Raw genomic sequence first — 16936 nt, 5'->3', positions numbered from 1 at the left:
TGGCAGAAGTAATGCAGTGGAGAAGAAGGTAGTTCACAGAAAGAGGCAGAGGAAGCGGAGGGACACCAAATATGAACTTCGCAGTTTCGTCTATTTCTCAAGTGTGCCTAAGTAAATAAGAAATTCAAATTTTTTTTCCTTATGTAAGGGCAGATATATATCTAACTTTTTTTGTTTACTTGTTAAAAAACAAACTAATTTAGGGTGTCTTGGAGGCTTCCAGGTTGAGCAGTGGAAAGAACTTTAGACCTGGAGTCAGAGACTTGATTTCAGATCTGACCTCAGACACTTAATAGCTGGACAAATCACTAAACCTCTGATTGCCTCAGTTTCCTCCTCTATAAACTAGACAAGAATGAAAATGAGATAGTATTTGTAAAACACTATATAAACTCTGAACTGCTATATAAATGTTAGCTATTACTATTATCCTAGGGGAAGAGAAAGATTTCAGACTCCTGTCTGTCTGTCTATCTATGTATCTATCTATGCATCTATGTATCTGTATCTGTGTATGGATACATAGATACAGATACATGGATGCATATGTATCTATCTACCTACTTACCTATCTAGGTATTTATCCTTACATACACATCTAAATTTATGGACATATATTTATATCTATCTAGCTAGAATATTACACAAATGATTTAAAGTATGTCAAGCACTTTACTCATGTATTCTATACATGCATAATACACATACAGACATATACATACATACCTACACATATATTTGTGTGTTTGTATATAAATATTGTAAGGAGGTATGTGTAGGCTTAACTATTAAACTATATTTCCTGCACTGGCATATCAGCTCAGACGTATATGCATAAAACAAAGCCATCACTTAGAATCACAAAACTAATCTGAATGTACTTTTCCATGGATTAACACTGCCATCTGCTGCCAGATACAGCAATATTACTCAAACCCCTTTCTCATTGCATTTTCATTAATAAGAATTACCTGTTCCCAAGATGGAACAACCTTTTGGAAAATATAGGAGTGCACTCTCCTGATCTCTTTGTGTTGTTACCTGTATATTGTTTAGTAAATTGAGAAACCAATATGGCCACCAGCATCTTTGAAATCCACATTATTACAATGAGGATTCCGTGTAGTCTTCCATTAACATTTGAAAAAGTTGGGATTGATAGCATCAATTCTATAATTTGTACTTTTCCATTCCTTTTCAAAGTTATTTGATAATAGCAGGGAGTTGATCCAAATACAATATTTTCTTAATTATGAACCTGGGAGAACTGATTAAACTTTAGTAAATAAAATAACAAAATTTAGATGCTTTCTGGATGTTTTGTTTGTTTTTCAAAGAACAAAATGTGCCAACATCAGCACCAGCATACCATCTTGATTCTATTATGCTTTTTTGGCTATTTCTTTTATCTTTGTGATGTACTGGACAGAACAATGTATTTTCTTGGCCATTAGGTCATGGCAATGGTCAGTGGAGGGTTCATGTAAAATAGGTTTCGATTGCTTTCTGTGCCCAGCGACCTTGCACTTCCAGATATTAGAGAGGCAAGCTAGTGGTACTAGATGAATACTTATTATTTGAGATTTGCACAATCTATCACCTCCACCTTCTATAAATCATGGCTGCCATCATATACAAATTCTTTGTTGTAACTGACATCCATTTTTAAAGCAGCTTCAGTATCTCATTCATATTTTATTTTTTTTAATTCCCTTGCTTTGGACTTATCATCATATAGCTCATGTTCCAATGGATGGAACATAGGCTTGTTGAGGGTAGGGGAAATTTCCTCTTTGTGTTTACATTTCCATATTTTGGACCTTGGTATAGGTTACGGGTATACTGGATCCAGCTCTAACCAGCTAGGGAGATCTTGTTAAATTTTCACTGTGAGCACATACACTTCAGCAATCAGCTGTTATTATGAATCAATGCTTGATTTATTGTTTTGTTTATTATCTAGACTTGTGTTAATCATATAGACTAAAATTTAAAGTGAGTATGTTTGCATGCATTACCCTCATCTACACTCCCAGGCCATTTGTTAAACATTTCCCAGCACACCCCTATATTGTTCTAAAACCATTGCTTGAACTCAGCAGAAGAGCAGCAGAAAGCTCAAAAACAGAGTTATCATCTGACTGGAGACCTCATGACTGTAAAGAACAACAACAACTGGAATTTATATAAGACTTTAAGGTTACAAAATGCTTTATATTCAGTATCTCCCTTGAGCTTCAATATACCCCTGGTATAGCTATTTAGTAGAAGCTTATTGATGATTGGTCATGGGGTCACAGTATTTAAATCTGGAATGGACCTTAGTGATCATCGACAAGAAAGTTCTTCATTTTACAAATGAGGAAACTGAGTCCCCAAAAGATTCAGTCAGTTGTACAAGTTTATAAAATACAATCACAGTTAAATCTTAGATCATCAAACACCACATCCATTGTCCTTTCAACTCAATGACGGCTATTCACAATGAAGTTCCCCACAGAATTTATTTTGTGATGTGTCCTCTCAGGTTACAAAGTATCCATACTTGTCATACCCCTCATAAGCCCCTACGGTGGATCCTGCTCTTTGATCCTGTTAAAACTATAATATTTGAGCTATTTAACACATCAGCTAGCCACTTTCTGGTTATTATGTTTTCTTCTCCTCTTATTTATTATATTTGTGCTATACTATGAATTCTTGCTCCATAATAAAGTACAACAGAATTGTCTTCTCTAACAACTAGATGATTCTATATCTCTTAATGCTTCCAGCAAAAAGGGAACTTATAATTCTGCTCTGCCATTATTAATTCTTGAATAACTCTTGGTACTCTTTTCATTCCTGTAACTGCAGATCTAATAGAGAAAGTACTGGGAAATGATAAATTTGCTACCATATTTGTTGGCTATGTCTCAGGCAGTGAAAGGAAAATTTACAACTCATTCTACACTGACTCTAAGGTTCACTCATCATATCATATCTCCCAGTTTTTTTCTTCCAAACACTTCTAATCTGTCTTCATTCCTTTGATACCTACTAATCTGTTGTCCTAAATTGCTAATTTCTTTAAAGTAGGTGTTGTTTCATTTTTTTGTATTCCTATCACCAATACATAACCTAAAGCCTGATACATGGTAGAGTCTTAATAAATGCCTGTTGATTGATGGACAGATAACTAAAAAGAGTATTGACTTTCAGATATGAGCTCCACTTGCTCCTCTTGATGGTATATTGACAGATTTGATTCTGTATTCATCCCTGCATTCTTCTTTGCAGTTTTAGAATAAAGGTTCATAGAAACAAAGATTTGGAACTGTAAGGGACCTTATAGGCAATCAGACCTGGACTTTTCACCTTACCATTTTCCAAGTAGGTAAATTGAGGCCCAGAGCAATAAAGTAGCTTGCCCAAAGTCACCCAGGTAAAAGTAGGAGAGTTAAAGTCAAGTTATTATCATAGGCATAATGGTTGACCTCTTGATAAGTGTAATAGAAAACTGAAATTATATTATATTAATGCATAATTCATTCACCTAACTATTGAACAATAACTATAATATATCACTATATTAATGCAAGGGAAAGTTATATTGCCAAAATAAATCTGGACTTAATCTTATCAGTGCTAAGACATTTTGAATATGCAGTTAAATTTGGTTTAACCTTTGTGAAAGTTCTCTGTGAAAATCACCAATTTACTAATCATCCAGGAAAGAGACAAATCTCTGCAGATAAATAGATCAAGGACCAGGAACAACAAAGAACATTGGAGTTTTATTATCCTGGAATAAATTATAACACCTACATAACACAGAAATGACTCGAATAAGACCCATTGGAACATTTGATAGAAAAGAATTCTGTTAAATGAAGTTCTTATGGAGAAGAGATTCCATCAGACACAACCGGTAGAAATAAATTTGAGAATTTGCTTTTCATGTCCAACTGTTAATTCCCATAAACAGATTTGGAGAACATTATGTGTGCCATAGGCAACATCAACTGAGCCAACAAATGGCTGCCCTGTATCATTTGTCTAAAAACACTGAATTGAGCAGAATCCAGTTCATGCTTTCATTTCCAACTTTCTGATCACATTTTTTAAAACTAGAGTTTTAATTATCTGTCCTGGTCTAAGCTTTAGGTCTAATTATCAGACATGCTCAGCACCAATAACAACAGTTGTTCCTGCTATTTTGGGTTCTTTCAGTTCCTCAGGTCCCAGATCCCAAGGCCCACATCCTGCTTCCTCATCTGTGGTAACAAACACTAGATATATATGTAAGTATGTATGTCTGCATATATGTGTATACACATATATGCAGACATACATATACATATATTTGCATAGTACAAGTGCATGCATGAATAAGCATGTCTGTGTTTGCATATGTTAAGATTTCTGGAAGCTCCTTGGATAAGAAAGTATAGAAAATCAGATTAAGAACACTGGCCCCTCCATAGACTGATTTTATCTCTTAAGAAGAGTGCTCCCATATTTATCTCTGCCCAGGCCAAATTTTTTTTCCTTCTCTGCTGATTCCTTTAAATATTATTGAGTTTTCCTTTCATGGAGATCTACTTAGGATGCTGCTCCTTTTAACCATGATGCAGTTAAGTTAGCTAAATGCATTCATTCATTCATGTAGTGATTGATATTATATATGTGTATAATATATATGTATATGTGTATATATATATATTATATATGTGTATAATATATATGTATATGTATATACATATATATGTATATGTATATATACACACACATAGTCATTCACATATACCAAGTAAATAAAACAAAACAGTTTTCGCGGATGGAAGGAGCAGGTAAATTAATAAATGAGGGGATTAGGCTGGGTATCTTGTAGGAGATAATATTTTAACTAAATATTGAAGAAAGCTAGGGATTCTAGCAGAGATGCAAAGAACACAAGACAGGATGAGGAATGTTAGGAATATAAGGAATATAGAAAGTGAGCCTTTGGATTAGAAAGTAAGCTGTATTGCATTCATTTAAATGAATGACTTCCGCTTGCTGTTTCCATTTCCAACACCCTTCGTAAGGCAATTCAATTTAATAAATATTTATTAAGTACCTCTTATGTTTAATATCCTCTGACAGAACTAAGAATACAAATGTGAAAGATGGAACAGTACAAGTATGTATAAAAATTCTCATCTGGCTCTTAACTTCATCTTTCCATGTGATCTATTCTCTAATTAGTACTTTGTTAAAATAATAATTAAAGAAAAGAAAGTCAGATTTCTACTATCAGATCTCAAATTATACTATGAAATAATAATCAAAACTAGTCTGAATTGAATAATTAAAAAAAATAATGTAAGAAATAATTGATAATTAGAACCAAAGATGCCAGTGATGAAAAAATGCAAGGTCACCAAAGTGTAGACGAAATTGATATGTAATAAAAATTACTGAGACAGTGGAAAGCAATAGTGAAAATAACAAACTCATATTTACCTTAATACCTCATATTATACATTATAATACATTTTATTGACCAGTAGTTTCTACATATTAAAAAAAACCAAACAGGATGGTGGAGTAGAAGCACGGACCTACTCTAGCAATCCCCTCAAAGTCCTTAAAATGACTGTAAAAATTGACTCTAAACAAATTCTAGAGTAGCAGAAACCACAAAATGACAGAGTGAAACAGATTTCCAGCCCATGACAGCCTGGTAGGCCAACAGGAAAGGTCTATCTCACCTTGCTCTGAGTGTAGCCAACCTGGGCCGTGCAACACAGGCAGAACTGGAGCAGGCTTCAGGGCACTGAATTATGGGCAGATGTTGTGGTTTCCAGATTTCTCAAACCACAAGCACCAAAGACAGCTTCAAAGGTCAGGGAGAAAGGTCTTTCACCAGGGCAAGAGGGGAGCTTGGTCTGCTCCTAATCCTGGCCTTTCAGTAGCAATCATTTCTGGAACTCTAGGCCTATAGACTCAGGGGAAATCAAGCTGGTGATCTGGGTCTCAGACATGAGTTGGGATCCTGGGGTGAAAAGTAGCACTGGTGTGGCAGAGTTGGTGGCAGCTACAGAGATGGAATCTTGCTTGTAGTTCCAGGGTAAAAAAAAGAGTGCTTTTGATTGCCCACAGACTAGAGTGCAGGCCAGGAGAGGAAGAAACGCCTCTCCCTTGACTATGCCACTTTGGAGGAGCTGAAAACTTACAGGTCCTTAGAGATATCTTAGAGAACAGCTGCAAAAAACCTCTGAAGCCTATGGTGGTATACCCTCCACTTGACAAAGGACTGAAAAGTCAAGTAATTAGCTGGAAAAATGACCAAAAATGAGAACAAAACAAGACTACAGAAGATTGCTTTCTTGGTGAAAAGGCATTTTCTTACATCCTTTCGGATGAGGAAGAGCAAAGCAAACAATCAGAGGAAGAGAGCAAGACAGCAAATTTTTACAATGGAAGGGAAGGGGGGGAATGAAAGGAAATAGGTGAACTTTACTCTCATGGAATTTGGCTTAAAGAGGAAATAACATACACTCAATTGGATATGGAAATCTATTTCACCCTGCAAGAAGTCAAGGGAGAAGGGGATAGGAGAGAGATCCTACATCCAAAGCCTCCAAAAAATATGCAGTGGTCTCAGGCTAAGGAAGAGCTCAAAAAAGATTTTGAAAATCAAGTAAGAGACATGTAAGAAAACCTGGGAAGAGAAATAAGAGCAATGTAAGAAAATCAAGAAAAGTGAGTCAACAGCTTAATAAAGAAGACCCAAAAAATGCTGAAGAAAATAACAACTTTTAAAAATAGACTAACCCAAATAGCAAAAGAGATCCAAAAAGCCAATGAGGAGAAGAACAACTTAAAAAAGCAGAATTGGCCAAATGGAAGAGGAGGTTCAAAAGTCAATGAAGAAAATAGTTCTTTAAAAAATTAGAATGGAGCAGATGAAAGCTAATAACTTTATTAGAAATCAAGAAATTATAAGACAAAACCAAAAGAATGAAAAAAGTAGAAGACAATGTGAAATATCTCATTGAACCTGGAAAATAGTTTGAGGAGAGATAATTTAAAAAGGATTTGTCTACCTGAAAACTATGATCAAAAAAGGAGCCCAGACATCATCTTCCAAGAAATTATCAAAGAAATCTGCCCTAATATTCTAGAACCAGAGAGTAAAATAGAAATGAAAGAATTCACCAATTACCTTCTGAAAGTGATCACAAAAGGGAAACTTCTAGGAATATTGCAGCCAAATTCCAGAGTTTCCCAGGTCAAGGAGAAAATATTACAAGTACCCAGAAAGAAACAATTCAAGTATCATGGAAACACAATCAGCATAACAGAGGATTTAGCAGCTTCAACACAAAAGAATTGAAGGGCTTAGAATATGATATTCCAGAGGTCAAAGGAGCTAGGATTAAAACCAAGATTCACCTAGCCAGCAAAAGCGAGTATCATACTTCAGAGGAAAAAATAGAATTTCAATGATATAGATGACTTCCAAACTTTCTTGTTGAAAAAACTGAGTTGAAGAGAAAATTTGACTTTAAAATACAAGAATCAAGAGAAACATGAAAAGGTAAACAAGAAAGAGAAGTTTTAAGGAATTCATTAAAGTTGAAGTATTTACATTCCTACATGGAAAGATGATATTTGTAGCTTATGAAACCTTTTTAGGGTAGTTAGAGGGAATATCTCTCTCTCTCTCTCTCTCTCTCTCTCTCTCTCTCTCTCTCTCTCTCTCTCTCTCTCTCTCCAGACACACACACACACACACACACACACACACACACATACATACATACATATATATACATACATATATATATTTATGTAGTTGTGTATGGGTATGTATGCATACATATCTATATCTATATATATATCTTATATATGCAGATACATACATGTACATGGGTATATGTGTGTATGTATGTGTATATATACATGCATACATATATATTTATATGTGTGTATGTGTATACGCACATATAGGCAAAGGGCACAGGGTGAACTATGAAGGGAAAATATCTAAAAAATAAAATTTACTGTTGAGTGGAATGTACTGGGAATAAGAGAAAGGGAGGAGCAGAATATAGCAAATCATCTCATATAAAGGAGGCAAGAAAGAGCTTTTCCAATGGAAGGGAAGAGGGGGGAGATGAAAGGAAATAAGTGAACCTTACTCACATGGGATTCGGCTTAAGGAAGAAATAACACACACTCAATTGATTATGGAAATCTATTTTACCATGCAATAAGTTAGGGGAGAAGGGGATAGGAAAGGGAAGATAATGGAAGGAACAGCAAATTGGGGAAAGGGATAATCAAAAGCAAACACTATTGTGGGAGGACAGGTCAAGGGAAAGAATGGAATAAATGAAGGGCAGGAGGATAGAGGGAAATGTGGTTAGTCTTTTGTAACATAACTATTATGGAAGTGTTTTGTATGGCTCCTTATGTATGATCTATATTGAATTGCTTGCTTTCTCAGTGAGGGTGGGTGGGGAGGGAGAAAAAGAGAGAATATGAAACTCAAGGATTTAATAATGAATGTTAAAAATGGTTTAGTATGCAGCTGGGAAATAAGATGTACAGGCAATGGGATATAGAAATCTATTTTGCCCTACAGGAAAATAGAAGGAAGAGGGATGGAAGAAGGATGAGTAATAGAAGGAAGGACAGAATGGAGGAAGGGATACACGTTATCTTCAGGTAGGGGGTGGGGAGAGATGGGGAGAAAATTCATATTCTTGTGGAAGTGAATATTGAGAACCAAAAAATAAATAAATTATAAAAAATACAATTTGAAAAGGAAATAGAATAATTTTTATCACTGTTGTGGAAAATATATTTCTTATTTATTCAACAAATAAAAGGATACTAAGAGATAATGTTATTTTATATACATAAAGTTAGCTTTATATCCTTCTTCCAGAATTTATATGAATACATTTGAAATACAAAGAAAAGAAACAGATGGGGGAGATCTTTGATGGATAAAAATTTGAAAAAAATGTCTGGTGTCCAAAAAATTAGAAAAAGTTAAGTGGTTAAAAGCTATGATATAAGTTGTCCAAAACTACCTAAAAATTAGTCATACTTTCTGTAATTAGAAAAAGGCAGATTAGAAGAATTCTGAGATAACACATTGTAATCATTCAGTTGGTGAAAATAGCTTAAAATGAAAAAAAATGATGATTGAAAGGTGAGGGGGGAAATAGGCGCACTCCTATATTGCTGGTAGAGATGTCAATTAGTACATTATTTTAAGAAAGCAATATGGTAATATACAACAAAAACTACAAAAATGTTCATACTTTTTGACCTGGTGATCCCATCAGTAGGATTACATACTAAGGATATTGTTGAATGGAATAAAATGACCTCTTTATATGAAAATTAATTGTATTTTTTAGCCTCATCCCTGGAGAACCTTAAATGAACAAGAACTTGCTCTCGCCGTCCACCTTGCTGTTCAGCTCCCCTTCTCTGCTCACACCAGGCTTGAGATCCGCCCCAAACCCTCTTTGCCATGGAGGATTGCTATAAGCCAAAGCAACAGAAACTGCAGGCACTGCAGGACACCACCAACCGGCTGGGCATCAACTCTATCCAAGCCACCACCACAGCCAGATCGGGCCACCCCAAATCATGCTACAGTGTGGCTGGGATCATGGTGCTCCTCTTCTTCCATACTATGAAGTATAAACCCCAGGACCCCAGGGACCCCAGTAATGATGGCTTTGTGCTCTCCAAGGGTTATGTGACTCCCATCCTCTATGCAGTCTGGGCAGAGGCTGGCTTCCTGCCAGAGGATGAGCTGTTGAACTTGAGGAAGTTCACCTCCATTCTAGACAGTTCCCCAGTGTTTAAACAAGGCTTTACAGATGTGGCTACTGCCTCCCTAGGTCAAGGGCTTGGAGCAGCATGTGGAATAGCCTGCACAGATAAATACTTCGACAAGGCCAGCTACTGTGTTTATTGTTTGATGGGTGATGGGGAGGTGTCTGAAGGCTCTATGTGGGACGCCATGGCCTTTGCGGGATTCTACAAGTTGGGTAACTTGGTTGCCATCTTTGACATTAATCAGCTGGGCCAGTCACCCAGAGCTGCTGCAGCATCAAATGGAAGTGTACCAGAAATGATGTGAATCCTTTGGGTGGAACGTCATGGTCATGAATGGACACAATATGGAAGAACTCTGCAAGGTCTTTGACCAGGGCAAGGATAAGCCACTAGCTGTCATTGCAAAGACATATAAGGGCAGAGGAATCTCAGGTGTGGAAGATAAGGAAGCTTGGCATGGGAAGCCCCTTCCCAAGACCATGGCAGAACAGGTCATCGAGGAAATATACAGCCAAATCCAAAGCAAGAAGAAGATTCTAGCTACTCTCCCCAAGGAGGATGCCCCCACAGTGAACATCACCAACATCTGGATGCCATCTCCCCCAAATTTCAAACTTGCAGACAAGCTAGGTACCTGTAAAGCCTATGACATGGCCCTGGTCAAACTTGAGCATGCCAGTGACCATGTGATTGCCTTGGATGAGGACACCAAGAATTCCACCTTCTCAGAACTTTTTAAGAAGGAGCATCCCAATTGCTTCATTGAGTGTTTCATTTCAGAACAGAACATGGTGAGCATCACTGTGGGATGTGCCAAATGGGACAGGACCGTGCCTTTCTGCAGCACTTTTGCCACCTTCTTCACCATGGCCTTCAACCAGATCCATATGGCAGTCATTTCTGAGAGTGACATCAAACTGTGTGGCTCGCCTATTGTGTCCATCAGTGAAGATGGTCCTTCTTAGATGGCACTTGAAGATCTTGCCATGTTCCAGAGCATCCCCAATGGAACAGTCTTTTACCTGAGTGATACTGTGGCTACTGAGAAAGTGGTTGAGTTGGCTGCCAACACAAAGGGCATCTATTTCATAAGGACCAGCCTCCCAGACAATGCAGTCATTTACAACAACAATGAACACTTCCAGATTGGCCAGGCTAAGGTGGTTCTGAAGAGCAAAGATGACCAGGTGACTGTGATTGGAGTGACTCTCCATGAAGCCTTGGCAGCTACAGAGCAGCTGAAGAAAGAAAAGATCAACATCTGGGTGCTTGATCCCTTTACAATTAAGCCCCTGGAGAAGAAATTTGTCCTTGACAGTGCCTGGGCCACCCATGGCTGTATCCTCACCGTGAAAGACCATTACTATGAGAGTGGCATAGGAGAGGCGGTAGCTGCAGCTGTCATGGGCAAACCCAGCATCACCATCACTTGCTTGGCAGTCACCAACGTTCCCAGAAGCAGGAAGCCAGCAGAGCTGCTGAAGATGTTTGGCATCGACAAGGACGCCACTATTCAGGCAGTCAAGGTGGCCTTGTCTTAGGCCTCTCTGAGATGACGCCTGCTGGTGATTCCGAGACCAAAACAAGGAGAAGGGAAGAGAGAAAGAAACATTCCTGTACTTTTAGATACATTTGTTTTTATTGAGAATCAATTAAAAATAAAATAATTATTTAAAAAAATGAACAAGAACTTATTAAGCATTTACTATCTTCCAGGCACTGTGCTAAACACTGAGGGTAAAAAGAAATGCAAAAAATACAAGTTCTTTACCTCAAGATTCTCACATTCTAATGAAGGAGACAATGGTGTGTGTGTGTGTGTGTGTGTATGTGTGTGTGTGTGTGTGTGTGTGTGTGTGTGTGCATTACACATAAAAGATATATGCAGAGTAAATGGAAGAAGGCCTCCTTCAGATGGTGGGATTTAGGATGAGATGGTGAGGAAGGAGAACTTTTTTTTTGTGGTGAGAGAAACAACAAAAAGAAAGAATGAAATACGCCCTACTCCTCATAGACACTGAAGGTTGTATGTATTGGCTAATGTCATTATATTGCTTTTTTTTTTGTTTTTCCCTCCCTACCTTACAAAGGAAGCTCAATGATGGAGGAGTGGTTATATCAGGAAGACTATGATTAAAATATAAATGAAAACTATTGTTCCAAAAAAATCTGGTTCAAAAGAATGGTCATCGAACCCCGCAATTTTTACAAGAATATTATGAATCAGATTCAGATTGAGATTAGGCAAGAATCTTGATAAAGATACAAAGGGTAATAGATTGATATTTTTGTCCTGAAGCAATAGTCTCAAAGTGAAATTTGTGATGTTTTTGGGTGGACCGTTAAGAGGTTGTTCTCAAAACCTCAAAGAAATGAGGATATGTATGTTTCATCCTGTGCAGACTTAGTGATTTCCAGTCATTTACAATCTTCAGTTTCTGGAAAGTATCAAAGACATACTAATTTGAATTAGATGAATGTAGAAAATGTTAGGCATTTCTGATAATTAGACCTAAAGTTCAGACCAGGACATGTAATTCAAACCCTAGGTTTTGTTGGTTTTTTTTTTTTTTTTTTTTAATGTAAACCAGAAATTTGGAAATGAAAACAGACTGGATTCCATACATTCATTGTTTTTAGACTAATGGTGTAGGCCAGTCATTTGATGGCTCAGTTGATGTTGCCTATGGCACACATAATGTTCTCCAAATCTGTTTATGAGTAGTAACAGTTGGACATGAAAAGTAAGTTCTCAAATGGATTCCACCAAGTCACCCATTTGGGATTAATTTACATGACTATGGTTGCTAAGCAGAACTTTGCTGAAGTTGGCATTTTCTGTTCTAATCTGTTTTGTAAGAGTACTTGGTTTCATATCCTAGATAGCTTCACATTAAATCCCAGCTTCATTTTTGTTAAAAAACATTTTGAAGCAGATGAAGGGCATCCACTAAGAGATTTTGTTAAAGAAGATTATTTTTTAGACTTGAAAATATACCATACACATACGTATATATACACACATGTAGGTGTGTATATATGTACATACACACATGTATATATACCTACACATATACACAAACAGACATTTAAAAGGTGTTGAAAGTGAAGAATAATTAATAATTATTAATAATTAATAATTTAGAATTTAGTGTGGTCCTGGTATTTCTGCTAACTTTCATATTGAAAAGGAAGTAAGTGGTGTTTGGTATTTGTAAATATGATTAATTTTTCTTTCATTGAGCTTCTATTATCTGCAAAAGACTGCAAGCATCATAAATACATAAGTAAGAACTTCTGTCTATATCTTATTATCCTACTCAATGTTTCTTTATACATTATCCTCTGAAGCTGAGAGATAATCAACATATAACAGAGTTGGAAATTATAATTATGACAAAAATATTTGACAAGGAAGACTGTCAGGTTAAATCTAAAAAATGGAAATTTTAAAAAATGCAAAGTTTAAAGCTTGAGCTTGACCAATTAATTTCACAAGTATGAGATGGGAGGGTTCTATGACTACAAAATTGTCAATCATAAAATATCTGGGATTTTTTAATAGATTGAATCAATATAATTTTAAAATTCTACAGGAAAGTCAAAAAGGCTAATGAAATCTCAAATAGCTTGAAGAGAGCCATAAGATACACGAACAGAGATATGATTGTCCTGCTGTACTCTGGCCTGATCATACCACATTTGGTACATTATTTTCATTTCTAGACAACACATTTTTGGAAAGACTTTTACATGGTAGAGAGCTATGAGAAGACCACTGGGATGTAAAAGTCCAGAATTCAAGCTTTTGGGAACTGTTTGAAGGCACTTTGTGGAGTTAAACTGATTTGAATTGGGGATGTGCAGCCTTTAAAAGAAAAGACTTAGTAGGTAGATGAGAGCTGTCTTCAAGTGTGGGCGGTGTGCAATAGGAAGAGGGAATTGATTTGTTTTTCTTGGCCCCAGAGTAAAGAGCAAAGAATAATGGATTGGAAAGGCAAATTAATCATGATGTTAGGGATAACTTGCAAATAATTAACTCTATCCAAAGTAGGATGGAGTGTATCAGAAAATGGTGATTCCTCTCTCACCAAAAGTCTTCAAGCAAAGACTGAAGGTGACATATTGCATATGTGGTATAGGGAATTTACTTTGAGGATTAAGTGGATGAGATACCCTTGAAAATTGCTTCTAACTCATAATTATGTGACTTGTTTAATAATTTAGTTCTGAAAAAGCAGTGTGCTACAGTGGAAAGTAGAAAGAGAGTGAGCTTTGATATCAGTGGAATACATATTATCTTTGTGACCATGGTCAAGGCACTTCACCTTTTTGAGACAGTTTCCTTATTTTCAAACTGAGTGAGAGTGGCTTTAGTGGAAGTCTTTTCCACAGTCTCAGCACCTTTTCCCATAGTAATTTCCTGAAACCCTGCATGTTCCTTCAAAACATTTCAATTCAGTAAGTATTTTTCATATTATTATTTATTAATACAACTACATCATTATGCTATATTATTTTTGTTAATTTATATTATAAATGCCAATTAGGATAAAATGTAAGATGATATATCCTCCACAAACCTTATTTTTTCTGTGCTTGTAATTCTTTTGACCTTCACATCAAATGTTCTTAGGGCCTCTACTGATATATATCAATCCATCTTTACTTGTGATTTAATTCATGGACCTTATTCATTAGCCTGAATATGCTCTTTCTCTTTAATCTAGGTTAAAATACAGATTTCTCTGGCTTGTAAAACCCTCCTTGGTGTGGTTGCAGTCTACCTTTCAGTGCAAGTGTACATTGTTCCCCTGACTATTCTACTGGTCCAACCTGACTTGTCTCTTTGCTTTACCTGAAACATGTCAACCTACTCCCATGTCTCTTCCCTTTTGCACTAGCTTTCCTATTTCAGTAATAGGCTCTTTCCTTACCTAGTCCCATAGAATTGCTAGCTTCCTGCAAAGATCAGTCCCAATGTTACTTTCTTTAGGAAGCTGACCCTTATCCCCTTCCCCTTGAAAACCATTTTATACTTAATTTTTCTATGCATGTGTCATCTCCCTCCAAATAAAGTAAGAACATTGAGTACCAGAAATATTTTGTTCTCATTTTCTCAGTACCTCGCATAGAGTAGGTGGTTAATAATTGCTTTAGGAATTGACCCTAAATTGAAATGACCAATCATCAGCTTTGTTCTATCTTAGGTTATCAAGGGCAGGGACTGTGTGTATTAACTCACTGAATACGTGACTTGACACCTATGACAGATAATGGATTAATAGCTACTAGATGATGATGGTTGACTTTACCTTCCATGCTGCTTCATGTCATTGTTCATATTCTTTATGACTTAACTGCCATGCAAAGGAAATGTTTGCAATGCTACAGCGGATAGGACAGTTACTCTAGAATCAGTGGCCATGATTTCAAATCCTGCCTCTGATACTTCTTATCTGAGTGACAAGTTAACTTTCTTGATTATCAGTTTCCTCACCTGTAAAATGGAGGAACTGCACTAGATGGCCTATAAGGTCTCATCAAACTCTTATGGGCATTTATAATACCTGTTTCTTTAAAAAGCTTAAATAAGATACTATTTATTTGTTCTTAATAGTTTAAAGTATGTATCTTAATAAAGGGACATTTCAATGAATCCACTCATCAACATATTTCTTAGCTTATATTAAAAATCACAACTAAATATATATGGATCTTTAAAGATTACAAAGCACCACATGTGATGTACAAACACACATATGCATATACATATATATGGCATACATACATTTTTATAGTTCCTTTTGGTCCTTCAAAAAGTCCTCTAAAGTAGGTGCTACTAATACCTGCTTTTTTATGGATGATGGACTGTGACTCAGAAACATTAAGTGTCTTTCTTGGGGTCACACAGTTAGCCAGCATCTAAGGCAGGATTCAACATTTATGACTCTAGATTTAGCATTCTATCAATTCATTTATCAATTACATAGAATTAAAATATTATTTTAAAAATTAGGATTCTAATTCTCTACTAAAGGCATTCCTCCAATATCTTATCATGGTACAAGGATAACCTTGGGGTCTCATTTGGTTTGCTAATGCAGCACAAGCTCTTACAGTTCTTACTGATGTTGAAAGATAGCATGCATGAAACTGGTGATGGGTTCAGTGGCCCAGGGATATTGGATTTGGATTCAGGAAGACCTGAGTTCTAATTTTGCCTCAGATACTTACTAGCTATATAACTACAGGCAAGTCACATGATCTCTTTCAGACCCATATATTCTCAACCTGAAAATGGGGAAAATAATAGCAACCTCTGCAAAATTTGAATATTATTTTTTTTATTGTTATTATTATTAAGCATATGTAAAGCACTTTACAAAGCCTTAAGGTGTTATATAAATACTATTATCATTACCACCATGGTTGCAATTTCAACCTAAAAAGCAATTCAGTAAACTCAGAGGCACTCCAAAAGGTGGAACACAGCTTAATACTTATATTTTTCAGGCATAGTAACTTATGTTAATGTGATCATAGATCTAGAAATAAAAGTAACTTCAGAAGCCATCTCATCCAACACCTTCATTTATAGATAAGAAAACCCACTGACACAAAAGCAGTGCCAAAATGTGGAAGCTGAAGCCAGATCTTCTCACTCAAAAGTCAATACTTTTTCCACTGCATCATCTTGCTCCCAACTGTCTTAGAGACAATATCTTAAAGCAGAAAGGTCTTGATCCACAGCGCTGAAAGGAGTACCACATCTTAATCACAAAAAAAAAAATCCAAGCATATTTTATTCATATTTTTGATCATGTATTTAGTTATAATATTATTTATACTTCAATGCTTCAAAAGACCTGTGATTTCATCAATATAGATGCCTTCTCCGACATGCAAACCACATCTCCATCCCCTCCTTGACCTGCTTTGGCCAATGTTGCTCTTGTAAGTGAAGTTAAGTCACCAAGTAGGTACAACTGTGTCTCTAACTTTGAGCCATTAAGACAGTACACAAACTAGATTTTTCAAATGCAAATATTAATAAAATAATTAATAAAACCTAGCTCAGTATTGATTAGTATTTCAACCT

General features: G+C 36.2%; 1 protein-coding gene and 1 pseudogene across 1 annotated transcript in view; one reads left to right on the top strand and one right to left on the bottom strand.

Moving 5' to 3' along the window:
- Window positions 1-16936, bottom strand: part of HCRTR2 (hypocretin receptor 2) — a 200600-nt gene that overhangs the window by 15165 nt on the left and 168499 nt on the right. The gene's annotated exons all lie outside the window — the stretch shown is intronic.
- LOC140523672 (transketolase pseudogene) lies at window positions 9521-11479 on the top strand (annotated as a pseudogene).

The sequence above is a fragment of the Notamacropus eugenii genome, chromosome 2, assembly GCF_028372415.1.
Source record: "Notamacropus eugenii isolate mMacEug1 chromosome 2, mMacEug1.pri_v2, whole genome shotgun sequence".
NCBI lineage: Eukaryota > Metazoa > Chordata > Mammalia > Diprotodontia > Macropodidae > Notamacropus > Notamacropus eugenii.
The sequence above is the reverse complement of the archived record's forward strand: the minus strand, read 5'-3'. Positions and strand labels throughout refer to the sequence as shown.